The sequence below is a fragment of the Mytilus edulis genome, chromosome 2 (genome assembly GCF_963676685.1).
Source record: "Mytilus edulis chromosome 2, xbMytEdul2.2, whole genome shotgun sequence".
In the NCBI taxonomy this organism is placed as follows: Eukaryota; Metazoa; Mollusca; class Bivalvia; order Mytilida; family Mytilidae; genus Mytilus; species Mytilus edulis.
In genome coordinates, this window is record NC_092345.1 from 13,477,157 (window position 1) to 13,492,643 (window position 15,487).

Genomic DNA, 15,487 nt, shown 5'->3' on the forward strand with positions numbered 1-15,487 from the left:
TATACTGGAATTTTTGTCATTGGTGGAGTTTTATTATTTGTACTTTTTGCTGATTTAACGACCTTTCTGGATAAAAAAAAGAATTGAACAATCAAACTAAATATGTTACTTCTTGTTTGACTTACCTATTTTCTTAAAATATTTATTGTTGTCATTTAACATTTTAAGCTTGTTTTTATTTTCATGTTCATATATTGTGGATTAGATGGATCCGTCATTTAATCACTGCTATGAACATATATAAAGTTTTACTTTCGTTTTAAATCAGTGTTATTTGTAATGTCGTTTTATTTTGAATAATGCATATATGGAGAAGTAGGATACATTTATGGTGTTATTTATTTCAAGAACATGATTATTCAAATTATTTTTAACAGGATCACAGCTTAATGTGTTTGTTTTGAGATTTCAATGGTAATCTTTTTCAATATTTTATCAGAATAGATATGTTCAATGTATCTGTTTCCGAAAATTTAACAGAGATTTCTTGATGAAGGTAAATCCAGAATCATATGTGCACATTGTACCTTTATGTTAAAACAGCAATTGTATTTGATTTCAAAACGTACCTCGAACATAAACATGGGTTTTGTCTTGGTTGTTTTGGTTCTGGTTGTCCTCTAATTCATATTTTGTAAGAAAGGGTAAGAACTCTCAATTAATAGTTTTCACAACTGGTCGCTTCAATTCAAACTAAAAGTCAGTCCTGTCATATATGTAACGTATATAAACTAATTGAAAATGATTCAAGGTCGCTCATAAACTACAGTTTTGAAAACAAAATTGGAAGATTATAATGTATTTATTAAGTAATAAGTATGAACGACATTCAAAATCAAAAGTGAAGATGTCAGTGTATACTGCAGGGTTCTGTTTATATTGATTCATTATCTGCTTCAGGAGTAGGATATGTATTTAATAAAAATAAAGTACATAATCCAATTGATACATCGACCATTTGAATATAGAAATTAGTATTTGTACAGAAAAATTTGCCAGTAGATTTCTGGCAAATTTCTATCTTCAACTTTACTTTGAATGAAACTTACTGCTGATATCAAAATATGGAGATTTGTGATTGCAAATGAGACAACTTTCTAGCATAGACCAAATGCCGAAGATAACCCGTACGGCAATCAACAATGAGAATAGTGCATAACTAATTACTGATAGTCAGCATTTAAATGGTTGTAAAGGTATAACAAAATATGATACAATTCAAAGTCAAACGAAAATAACAGCAGTCTAATATATGTACACGACAATGAACGATAGCAATATGAAATTAAATTGGTAAATAGAAAACAACAACCATGGAATTTCAAACAACTAACCTGCAACAGGTTCATGAAAAAAATGAGATTAAACCTGTTAACGAGTGCTCTACCCTCCCCTAAACTGGGACAATTGTGTGACGATAATAAGAAAGCTATGAATGAGGTTGTTAAATTTTATATATGTTTTTTTAGCTTCTTTGTTAAATATTTGTTTTTTGGGTTTTGTGATTAAGATTATAACACAATGTTGACTGCTGTACCCCTAATTCTGACATTTTCAGACATAATGACTGGGGTTTTTTTCACGCATCGTTGTCAATAGAATAGAATTTATTGCGACTGTCATACAAGTGAGAGGTTAAACGCTATAAAAACATGTTCAGACCACTATGTACCAAGTCAGGAATATGACAGTTGTTATCCATTCGTTTGATGTGTTTGAGCTTTTGATTTTGCCATTTGATAAGGGACTTTCCGTTTTGAATTTTCCTCGGTAATTTTACTTTTTAGAACAAAACAAACATCTAAAGATGCTTGCAGTTACTAAAATCTAGTCCATAGACAATTGCAAATAACAAATAAATAATCTTTCACAGCGTAAAATATCGATCAGTATACATCATTCAAAAGGCTTTAGTGTAAAAGTCTGAGATAAAGCATAATCTCGTCGAAATACCAAACTATAAGTAAAGATTAGATTAATTGTTCACGAGTTTGTTTTGTTTTGTTGACTTTTCAATTTACTTGCCATAGATGTGGAAGTGGTGTTCTTTTTTATCACTTCCATCCAATAAAACCCAAAAGTAGAACCTTGTTGTATAGAGCAAAAATATTAATGTTTATATGACGGTCCGAAATCAATGGTTGTTTTTTCTATACATCCTGAACATGCTGAAGGGGTTATTGTAGTTTATTGAATTTAGGAAATCCTTCATCATCTGATTCTCTGTGTAATATATTCGGCATTTTTCTGGGTTCTTTGCAATTGAGTGATTGACACCTGTCATTAAAACTTCTGTTATGTTGAATTTATCATGCCGCTCCCCTATCGTTTAAGGTCATTGGACCGTTGCATTGATGTAATCATCACTTTCATTGGTTCATCTGTTATGCATATAGTCGATAAAAAAATTTAAAGTCTCTAAATTATACTGACTGGTCTCAGTTTAATGTCATAGCTTGTACAAAAACATATTGACATGGTTATTCAAAAACATTTATCTATTTGATTCAGCCATTGTTAGTTGCATTTTTATTATGGTAAATGAAAGTGTCTGCTCTACTTTTCCCACAAAACATTTACAACTCGAAAGGCATAAAGACATCGAATTATAAACTCGTTTCAGTTTGTTAAAAATTAAGTTCTATCCATCATGCCATCCCTCCTTATTTGTATATTATGTACATCATCTGCTTCAATAGATGATGATAATCTTACTACACCGAATGACACAAAGTTGATCAACTGCACCTTTACTTTTTTTCTGGCTTAAATGTTTCATGTTGATATTCGATAAATTGTGAGTTTACCCTCAGCACTGGCGTAGCAAATCTTCAGACTTGGAACAACAAATAATGAATGATTAGCGTTTATATAAGAAAAATAAGTTATTGATAGATCATTTGAAAAATAAACAACACGTTTAGATTAAACGCTTTTAGGGTTTCAAATGTGTCATTGATACATTTAAGATTTTAAAATTAATGTATCTTATCCACATATACTTGTTAATGTTTCTTCTGATTTTCAGGTAACTATTAAAGGCATTTTTTATTCATTGTTTTTGTTATCCTTTTTATATATGTTTTCTACTTGTCTTTCTGATATCTTAACCTGTTTAAATAATTTAGGCAGGTACAACATTTGTTTTATCAGCCAATTATTGAAATAACCAAAGAAATATATTTGTCTCGTCTGCATTTATATCATATCTTCTTATACTTAAACACTCCAATAACTATTTTAGATATAACTTTGATGAATGTATGCAGGAATGAAAAAACCATTTGTTTTAAAATTATATACGCCATTAAAAGTTTAGTTGAATAAAGACTAATTTAAAAAAAAATCAAAGTCACCAAGAATAACAGGCTATTATTTGGTACGTCAGACGCGTGTTTCATCTACAAAAGTCTCACAAGTGGCACTCGAATCCAAATTGGATAGGCGCAGTCAGCAGAAGCGTCACTTTGTATTATTTTGTGAGAGGATATCATCTAAATAGCTCTAGTTTTTACTGTAAAACTACACATCCAAATTACTGCAGTACATTCAAGCTAATATATAGAAATAAGAATATGCTGTATGAATGCCAGCGTCACAATGTGTATAAAATAAGTAAACAATTATAGGTCAAAGTACGGTCTTCAAAACGTCACACTGAACAGTAAGCTATAGGCTAAAGAACCCCAAAATGACAAGTGTAAAATATTCCAAACAGGAAAACCAACGGTATAATCTATATAAAAACTAGAAATGGGAAACACTGCTTCGGTACTGACATGATTAAACAAACTTTACTAAAATTGTCCGTTTTTAAATTTTTAAATTATTATGAAACTAAGGTTTCAACTCCCTCAGGCAAAGTTGGCTTTAGATGAATTTGGCTATTTGTTTTAGGTATTTTTAACATATAGCTCTTCAACGATTTTCGGTACTTATACATCTTCGGATTTCAAATGTTTGGCTTTGAGCGTTCCTGATGAAGGTAAATCCAGAAAAGCACTTCGGACGCAATAAATTATTAAACGTGTTGTTTTATATTTTTACATCACTGGGTCGATAACTCTGCTGGTGGACTATCAGTCCCCGAGGGTATCATCAGCTCAGTAGTCAGTGCTTCGGTACTGACATGATTAAACAAACTTTACTAAAATTTTCCGTTTTTAAATTTTGACATTATTATGAAACTAAGGTTTCAACTCCCTCCGGCAAAGTTGGCTTTAGATGAATTTGGCTATTTATTTTAGGTATTTTTAACATATAGCTCTTCAACGATTTTCGGTACTTATACATCTTCGGATTTCAAATGTTTGGCTTTGAGCGTTCCTGATGAAGGTAAATCCAGACAAGCGCATCGGACGCAATAAATTATTAAACGTGTTGTTTTATATTTTTAAGAACCACACCAGCAAACGACAACTACTTAACACCAGGCTCCTGACTTAGAACAAATGCAAACAAATGAGTTTATTTTGGAATGTCAGATACACGGAAAGAAAGTCGGGACGACAATGTGACGGAAAATACCAGTAACCATGACATATAACTCAATCTATCGATATCTTGGGAGAGATCCGTTAGCACCAAAAATGCGTCCTTTTGCGCCACAACTTTTTTACTCCAATGCTACGTTTGTGCCACCTGTTTTGAAATTACATGGTATCATTTGCGCCAAAAATAAAACATACGATTGCGCCAATTAGAAGAAAAATGACTTCACTCCTCCTTTATTCAGACTTGGAACCGGCAGTTTACACGTCAAATGTTTCCTTTTCTGAAACATTTAAAGTTTCTTCTTACTGCTGCTGCATGGGTTCTTCTTAATTTAATGTATGTAGACAAGTAGCTTGTAACTTCACTTTATTGTCCTTGTCCAAAAAGACAAACATTGAAGGATAAAATGCATAAAACAGTTCATGATAATTCCTGTGGAATGCTTCTGCTCCATTACTGGTACGTCTTGTGGTAGATCGAGTTTCAGCCCATACGGATGGTTGGAACAAAGCACTGCGTCATCAACATATGTAGCTTAAACATAATCAGCAAAATCTTCTATTTTCTTCTTTTTTTGCAAATCTTGTATTAAATATTCAGCAAAGCAATACGTTTTCTTCTCTCTTTTTACATGAACTGTCTGATGAATTTAAAGTAATTTCTTTCAAGATGCTCATCTTCATGGTGAAATATCTCCAAACATATGATACTTTTTAAGCCAAAAATAAGAACAAATGTTAATCATTATATAATATTTATGATAGATATGTGTACAGGTAAATTGGCGCAAATGAGTTACGAATATTGTCGCAATTGATACATTTGGCGCAAATGATACCCCTGAAAAACAGTTATTGGCGCAAAAGGACTGTTGCCGATATCTTAAGGTAATTGGGTTGTGTGATATATATGTAATACTCAGATCGACGTCCGGTCTCTAATCGACGTCCGAATCTGACGTCACAATAAAATATCCTTCCAAATCGACGGCCAATTGTATGCCTATCTAATCGACGTCCATTTGTTGGCTTCCCTTATCGACGTCCAGTTTTTAGCTTCCCTAACCAACGTCCATTTTGGACACAGAATACAACATTGACCAGAACTTACAGCAGCTGAAACTTTTAGACCTTTAAACATATTATGTGTGACAAAAAGGATCTATTTACAAAAATGTTTTTTTTTAATTTATAACATACTAAACCAAATAAAAAAATCATTTTTTTAATTTTAGACATTACATAAAAATAAGGAGATGTGGTATGACATGAATAATGTAAGCAATTCAAATTAGAAAATTAAAGGTCTGGTTGTCCAAAAAAATCCGAAAAACAAATATGAGACATAAACCATCGAATACCACTGCACTACAGGCCAATATGTCGGGATTAAACTTGTGTGTGAGCACTTAACCTAGAACAGTTAGGAACACAACATAAAACATTATGCCAATTGCTTGCGTATATGAGAACAGTTGTGTAACAGCACAATATAAAACATACTGCCAATTTCTTGCGTATATGAGAACAGTTGTGTAACAGCACAATATAAAACATACTGCCAATTTCTTGCGTATATGAGAACAGTTGTGTAACAGCACAATATAAAACATACTGCCAATTTCTTGCGAATATGAGAACAGTTGTGAAACAGCACAATATAAAACATACTGCCAATTTCTTACGTATATGAAAACAGTTGTGTAACAGCACAATATAAAACATACTGCCAATTTCTGTCGAATATGAAAACAGTTGTGTAACAGCACAACATAAAACATAATGCCAATTTCTTCCGTATATGAAAACAGTTGTGTAACAGCACAATATAAAACATACTGCCAATTTCTTCCGAATATGAGAACAGTTGTGTAACAGCACAATATAAAACATACTGCCAATTTCTTGCGAATATGAGAACAGTTGTGTAACAGCACAACATAAAACATAATGCCAATTTCTTGCTAATATGAGAACAGTTGTGTAACAGCACAACATAACACATACTGCCAATTTCTTACGTATATTATTCACTCCAAGTGTAAAACTCAGAAATTTGTTGAAAAATATCTCACTGAGTACTAAAAAAAAACAATTGGCTGTTCTGTTTTATTTGGCTATTGTTGGAGATTAAAAAATACTCTCTAGATGTCGTTTGGTATTCTTTGTTATTATGTTGCTTTCTCCTTGACATACACTTACATGCATGTCATTTATTAACATGAATAGGAATGACACACTACTATATAGATCGATTCGGTTAACTTTTTATCAAGATAAACTTTAATATGCATGTAACCTAATCGGGTTGACAAAAATCTATATATGGAAAGTATGTATAAATGTTTGAACCCTACAAAATATGAACATGTATGAGTGTAAACAATTAAATCCAGTAATTTATTATTTACTGATATTGGACATCGATTAAAGACGACTACAATCAATCGGGCGTAGTTTATGCATTACATGTCGTCACATTGGACGCAGATTAGAGTATCAAAATATTGGACGTCGTTTAGAGAATGTGACGTCAGATTTGGACGTCGATTTGACTAATGGATGTCGATTAGAGGCCGGACGTCATATTCTTTATGGGCCCGTAATGCAGTGGTATTCGATGGTTTATGTCTGTCATATTTGTTGTAATCTGAGTCTAACATATATAATTGTTCAGTATATATTACCGAAGAACTACTTATTGGTCAGACACGTGTGTATAATGTTAGTAAGATAGAAAGTCCTTTGAAAAGTGCTACTTACGTAATTGACAAATGTAAAAGAAAACAAATAATATTTTGAATAATATTAAAAATTTATTTGCATTTTTAAATGTGTTAAAATAAACATTCTTCAACCTTATAAATACATTTGTTATTATTAATTTAGCCCAGATATTCTATATTCTCATTGGTAAACCAAAACAGATGGTAAATATCTCACTAAAATCTTCTTGGGAAACAGTTCCTGTCGTTTTCTTTTCTCAATTTAACAAATGAAGTTCTATAATTGGAACTATTTATATGTATACTGACCAATTTATCAGGAACTCAATAAAAGCAATGCAAAATATGTAAGATGCTGTTTTCATGCATCGTCATAGTGCACACAACAGACCCGTAGTATACAAAGCGTGATGATATAAAAACGATATTGTCTAATATTTCATTTTAAAGTGGTGCAACATTAATCATTATTTTTTTTATCATCTTATCAGACGGTTAAATTCAAAGGCAAAGCATTGTCCGATCGTTTCTGTCCTTCGTCAAATATCCGTATGGTGCAATTTCCGTCTCATCAAGATCAAAAGCCAAGGACTGGTAACTTTTTTAATTTTCAAGGTGTCAGCAGTGTTGCATATTATGTTTTTTTTATTATTTAATTAATGAATGAAATTTAGGAAAACTTTGAAACAGAGATAAAGTTTCATTTTTGGAGACTCTCGGGAAGATTAGTTTTATTTGATAAGATTAAAGTCTTGAAATGAAGATTACTTGTTTGTTAATTTGTTGACCTACTTATTTTTAAACGTACTATATCGGGTATTCAACAAAACGTGCCTTTTCGACAAATTTCAGTCAAACTGGAAATGAGCTACCATTCAAACGGTGATCAATTGCAAGGACAATGAAACGTATTTTGATTACGAGATCACTTAAGGGAAAGCAGAAAAGTCTTTACATAAACCAGGTAATCTTTTATACAGGTTCAATCTATATTAAATTGACTATAGAGGGACCTTAGTTTAATGATCTTACATCATGATTTTGCTTAATACAGATCGTCTGTTTACTAGGTTTTATTTTACCTAGTTTCAATTTTGAAGCCGATTTAGAGAAAGGTCAAATATCGGGAGGGGTGAATATTCAGTTGTTGCAGTTTTAAATGATGAAAACAAATTCCGAGAGAACTTCCTGGGAAATGGTATGCTTTTACACCAATTTTAGAACAGAGAATGGAAATTGGGAATGTGCCAATAATGGTTCTTCAACACAGGGACAAAATCTAGCACCTGGAGGCGGGTTTAAGCTGACCCTACACAATAATGTATACTAATTCAGCGTAATGGACACCACACTCAACTCCGAAACATACCAATGAACCAAATTAAAATAGAAATTCACACATGACTTATAAAGGCTAGAGGTCACTGACTAGGGACGGGTGCAAAAATGTGGCCGGATTAAACATGTGGTGTAAAATATCAACCCTCCCCCTATACCTCAAGCCAATGTTGACGAAACAAACACACGGTAATCATCTCTTTTTGAAAGGCATCATAGTCCAATGCAAGAGTAGGTAACAAAATAAACTAATTAAAATGATAAAGATATAAATAACTTCTAGCATTTGCTGACATGCCAGCTCAAGACTTCAATTAAACTAATCATGTCTTCATCATCCGAAAATCAACTACAATCTCTCCCGTTAGAGGTTTAGTATCATGACTTATACGCGAAGGATATAGCATACATCATGCCAACAACTGGTTTTAGAATAAATATGTTTATTTTGCTAGTAAAGACCATATGAGTGAACCAACATTCCAAATGCCTTGACAGCATCATCGTAACTATATACCTCTTGTGAATAGCTCTGTTTATAGGGTTGGTCAGCTTTTGAGGAGAATGACGACCTTTTGTTCTTTGTTTAAAATATAACCATAAAAGATAGGATGTGAATATCCTGAACGTATAAGATGTTTGCACGTTGTATATTTAAAAAGGGTGTCCCTGTACCTATGATAAAATGTAGTAAGTTTTGACAAATTTGTGATATCGAAAACCTTGGTGTGATGATTTTTCAGTAATACAGCAATTGTTTTGTCAACATCAAATACGTTTTACATACACAAGCTTTCGAACAAATTAAGATACATAAACACCATACGAGTGTGACAAGGTAACGTCACTATCTAAGTATAATTGATGTCTGCTGTTTTTATTAACAGTACTAGTAATTAGGTCTGAAATCTATGTATTATTCGTACGAAATTTTCTCTAACATGTCTATTGTGATTTATTCTACGTCCATAAGAATGGTTTTACATATACAGTCTTAGTGGAAACTATATCCAAAATGTTTACATATTCGGTTCTTGATTTATTACCCATTTACATGATAGTATCTTAAAACCCGAGAGGATAAACTCTGTGTAATTTTTTGTTCCAATTTGATTTTATTATGTTCCGTGATCTTACAAATTTTGAATGAGATTCCGCATGTTGCCTATGTATTTGCTACTTTTAGAAGTTAAACTATTAAATATTTGTTGGTGATTATCCTTCTTAGTGTGGTGATAAAGGATGCTTTTAGAATTATAGGAATTTCTAAAAAGATTAACCCTATCGTATTGTTGGTAGAAAGACGGGGACATGTAAGTCATTTTTTAACTACTAATCGATGGAATGGTAACAATTTTGAAAATTTAGACGTATAGACAGTAGGTAAGGACGACTCCGGGTGCGGGAGTTTCTCGCTTCATTGAAGATCCATTGGTGGGCTTCTGCTATTGTCTGCTCTATGGTCGGGTTGGGGTCTCTTTGACACATTCCCAATTTCAATTCTCCATTTTACCCTTAGAACAAGCTTGGTATTATGTATGTTTTCGTGTCTGAGCTTCATTTTGTTATCCGTAATTCCAATTGAAAGAATCATAGACTGGCGTACTGCACAATTGTAAGCAAGAAAAACAAACAAACTCAAGGCGTCATATTCTAGGGAAGAATTGTATTACACACGATTTCGTCGCATTGAAACAATATCTTCATAGATGGTCAGAACATGTTTCTAACATTCCCTGACGACCCGAAGGTGGTGTGCCAATAAATCAATTACGTCAGCAAGAGAAGGAGAGCAACTACACATATTGTTCTGGTTACATTTGGCATATTCTACCAACAATTCGTTTATAAATACCAGTTCTTGTAAATAAAAGAATGCATCAAAATGATATTATTTTAGTTTTTACCTGAACTGTGCAAAAATAAAAAAAGTAATTCATGAACGTATATATTTCTTTGTACATTTCGAGTGGGTATATCAACATTGTCCAAATTTTACAAATCAACGTAAGAATTAACTTTTCTATAGCATTTGCCTTAAGTACCGCCTCATTGGTCTCCTGGTAGCATTTCGGCCCTAATTAACAATTAGCAAAATAAACGATACTCAACTATGATGAAATGTAATAAATGATAACAACTGTCAAATTATCCAAAGAAAAACATTCATTTGCAAAGCAAATACATGTGATTTAGGAAATCTAACAAAGTTAGAAAATGAAAACATATCTCGTAATTAAACACAATGCATGGTCATCTTGCGGAAAGTTATGACAAACACTGGCTATTTAGACAAATTTTTTATCAAACTATAAAATTGCTAATTGAAACGGGGTGTGTGTCAAAGAAACAAAACCTGACCGATGAGCAGAAAATAGTTGAAGGCCACAAATGGTTTTTCACATTTTAAAAGTCTCAATAAAAAAATGTTGTAATATTCTTTGTATTGTACTTATGACGTATCAGAGAAAAATTATGCAGCAAAACGGCTGTTTAATTGCCGTTCTGATACAATGTAAACAAACCCACCAGCACAGAATCAGGACATACCGTTCTCTCACAGGACAACCTTTCCCACCGTGTAAACAGTCAACGATAAATTTTACGGGGCAATGGATCATATAATTATTTTAAACATATTTATTTATAGTGGATTGGGAAACAAGTTTTGCAACTTATATTAATCCCGTTCCACTTTGCGGGTTCGAGTGCTGCCTTGTAGCGGCATTAGCCGGCTCTTTTTCGAAATCTACAAGGGTGTCTTTAACGTGCAAGAGATGTGGCTCTCTCTTAACACAGGCAGCCTTTTATCTTCCCCTTCCGACGGAATATAATCGTTTCCTCAAGACTATACTCGCAGATGGTGTCAAGGGAGAGCCGAAAATTCAGTCCCTGAAATTTTCATCCCAAACGGGAATCGAACCAGGAACCTTTGTGTTAGTAGTCCGATGCACTAACCACTACACCAAAGCTCTCTATGATACAATACACTACAAAATATAATATATAACAAGTCTAAGAGGGCACAACATCACCAAAAATAACAATAAAACAAACAATATGTTAAATATTTCGGATAACAGATATCCTCTATCAGTATGATCACGATGTAAAATGAATCATGTCAATCTATTTTGATTATACTATCCCAATCTCGAAATGTATACAATAAAACAGTTAAGGTCATACGATACAGTTTTTATCCCGTATTTACATTTTGATAAAAATTTCCATATAGACTATTTTTTACCTGATTAAATCAAATATGTAATAAAAAAATATACCTTCACATGCTACTTTTTGAGTAAAATGAGGTCGAAATTTGATTTATTTGCTCAAAATTCGGAATTGTGGCCGTATTTCCCCTTTCGAAAGAAAGACATCATTTCTTTGTTTTAAAAGAAAAACACAAATTGTTTTTTGTTAAATAATTTGTAATTTCTGTATTTTATAAATATCCTAAAAATTATACCATACGGTTGATACGTCTTTAAATGACCGACCTCTAATAGAGGTCGGTCATTTAAAGACGTATAAACCGTATCATATACGTTGACGTATCCGCATCTGCAGATATACCAAAAAACAGTATATGATCACAAGCTTTATTTTATGTACTTTCAATAATGCAAATGGGCGACTGATTAATTTCTAATGCAGACATTTACAAAACAATAAGGAAATATCGAGTTTTTGTGTAATATGTAACCCTACTTTTAAAATAATCCGAATAGTTGGAACAGTTTACAGGCATGATAGGAGTGAATACGGTAAAAATCGTTTGTTTGTGCATAAACTTGTGCTCACGTAGAACCAAATTGTTACTTGACAAATAGAGTGATACTCAGTACTTTCTGTGACCTTTTATGATATAATCGCAAATGAACAATATTCAAAGTTCCTTACATGTATATAAGTAGTACATTTGATTTTTTTTTGTTTATTCATATAAGATCTTGAAATATTGTTTAACTAGAATATTAAAGGATTGTGTACGCTATCGTGTACCTGCCTTACATTGGCTCCTTTTTAAGGGCATGTAAAAGTAGTTGATGGATCTCCTTATTTTTTTTTACAAAACACCACTATCTCAAATATTGAAAGTGTATGTTTGATTGTTTCGAAGAGATTCCAATTAGGTTTTTTTTTAATGAAGTATGGTCTTATGAATAATCTCGGGATCACATAATATTTTTTGATATATCTGCAGATGCGGATACGTCAACGTATACGATACGGTTGATACGTTTGTAAATGACCGACCTCTAATAGAGCATTTGTATTATTCACGTATCAGGATACGTGCACGGATCGATGGATACGTATCGGGCAGATTTGTATGAAATAATGATTTTACCCCGATATCAATTAAAATTTAATGCATTATATAATATTTTCATCGGGACCAACTTGACTTAATTCATATTTTCCTCATATACGTGTTATACGATACGTCGATACGGATACGCCAGCAAATACTTGATTAATACAAATGCGTTTGTTATACTCTAACGACCGCTAAAAAGTCAAGAATCAATACATTCTGATGAATAGAAGCGATAAAATTATAATTTTGTATTGATATGCCTGCTTTTTTACAAGAGTTATCTCCCTTTTCAATGCAAATTTCCATAGGAACTTTAAATGATGATTTTTTTAGTCTTCCTCAACTTAGATTTTTCGGGACTTTTTTCTGTGTATATTTGGGGTATCATGCTAAAGATTAAAACTTAAAAATCACCGGTTGCAATTACTTTCAGGTTATAGGGTCAAATTTATGCTAGATTGACTGGACTAAATTTTTTTCTTGCTAAATCAGCATGAAACTGACTTCTGGATTTGGGAATAATAATTTCGACACCTTATAGTTGTAAAGACAAAACTGATAGTATGGATATCCTTTTAACATCAATCAATTATAATCTGATCTTATCTCCTTCTTTGTTATGATAACACATCATTTAAAACATTGAAAGGCAAAATTATTTTATATTTCTATATGTGACGTTTACATTTTGTGATGTCAAACACGCGAAGCAATGCATGTGGTTTTTAAATTTGATAGATGCTTTTTTTACTTTTTTGTTAAATATGTGTTTGTTTTGAGATTGTGACACAGTGATGATTGTTGTACCCATATTTAAACTTTTATGTCTGTTTTGTTCACGCATCGTTGTAAATATAATGGAATTGATGCGACTGCCATACAAGTGAGAGGTTTAGCGCTATAAAACCAGGTTCAATCCACCATTTTCTACATTTAAAGTGCCTGTACGAAGTCAGGAATATGACAGTTGTTGTCCATTCGTTTGATGTGTTTTATCATTTGATTTTGCCATTTGATTAGGGACTTTCCGTTTTGAATTTTCCTCGGAGTTCAGTATTTTTGTGATTTTACTTTTTGCTGTGATATTTTCAAATATAGACATACTTTGCAGGATATCGCTATGACCTCTTTAAGTCATGATATATTATCAAAAGGACCTTTTTGTACCTGTACGTATTTGATCTTGCAAAACAGAAAGTCAAAATAAAATTGTCTTAAACAATAGAAAGATATATAATTACAACTTGCATTCTTTACATAAACTTTCTTATGCCGCCTTAAATATGATATATTTAATTTTTGATGTTAGTTGATCATTTGTCTACAAGTTGAATAACTTAAATATTTCAAATTGGTGTTACTTAGTTTAATAAAATCGAAAACTGAAAACGAATGGAGTGTTTACTTATCATATAACATAAACCAAATGTCGTGAACTTTATTTACAAATGAGGAAACTTTTAATTGAAAACTTAACAATTAATAATTAACTGTGTAAGGTTTATTTGCATCGACAACACAAAAACACGGGCAGCGAATATCTTATTATGTATTTTTTTTAATAATGCGTTTTAAGTAGAATAGAGTATACTTTTCTTTTGTGCAGTGCCTTGGACATTCCTTTCATTGATATCGATAAATTCGATGTCAATATTGTTAATTGTCGTATTTTTGTTTTCTTTCATTCTGTTCCAAGATACCAAAGTTCTTTTGAAACAGCCTATGCACACACGAAAACGAATTTTCGCGTCGTTTTATTAGAACCTTAAATTGGAAGTTCAGAAGCTGAATAGCAATAAGCCTTCTTAATCAATTTAACGAAAAACAGGTTAAGAACACTTGTGCATCTTAAGAAAAGATCTTCTTCAAGTTTGAAAGAAATTACATCTTTTATATTTACTTAAAGTGCTTTGTAATTAGATTGTCTTTGTGCCATTTTTTTTGTGGTTGTTGAAGAAACAATTTTTTGTTTTTATTGTGATTAAATTTTTAACACGATGCTGCCTGTTGTATCCTTTTTTGAACATTTTTACCAAACATATATATAGGAAGATGTGATATGAGTGCCAATGAGACAAATCTCAATCCATGTAACAATTTATAAAAGTAAACCATTATAGGTTAAGGTATGACCTTCAATACGGAGCCTTGGCTCACAACGAACAGCAAGCTATAAAGGGCCCCAAAAAATAACTAGTGTAAAACCATTCAAACCTGTCTGATTGTGTTTGTTTTCCTCATGCATTGTTGTTAATATAATGTAATTATTTGTGGCTGCCATACAAGTTAGAGCTAGCTATAAACCAGTTTTTATCCAAAAAATTCCTGTACCAAGACAGGAATATGACAGTTGTTTTCAAATTCGTTTGATGAGTTTGGTCATTTGATCTTGGCATATGACTTTCCGTTTGAATTTTCCTTAGGTTTTGTTTTTTTTCTTTAATTCTTTGTACCCTGATCGGCAGTGTCAAACGTTACATAAAGTAAAATCACAATAATACTGAACTCAGAGGAAAATCTAATCGGAAAGTCCATAATCACATGGCAAAATCAATTGACAAAAAAACATAAAAAACGAATGGACAAGAACTGTCATATTCCTG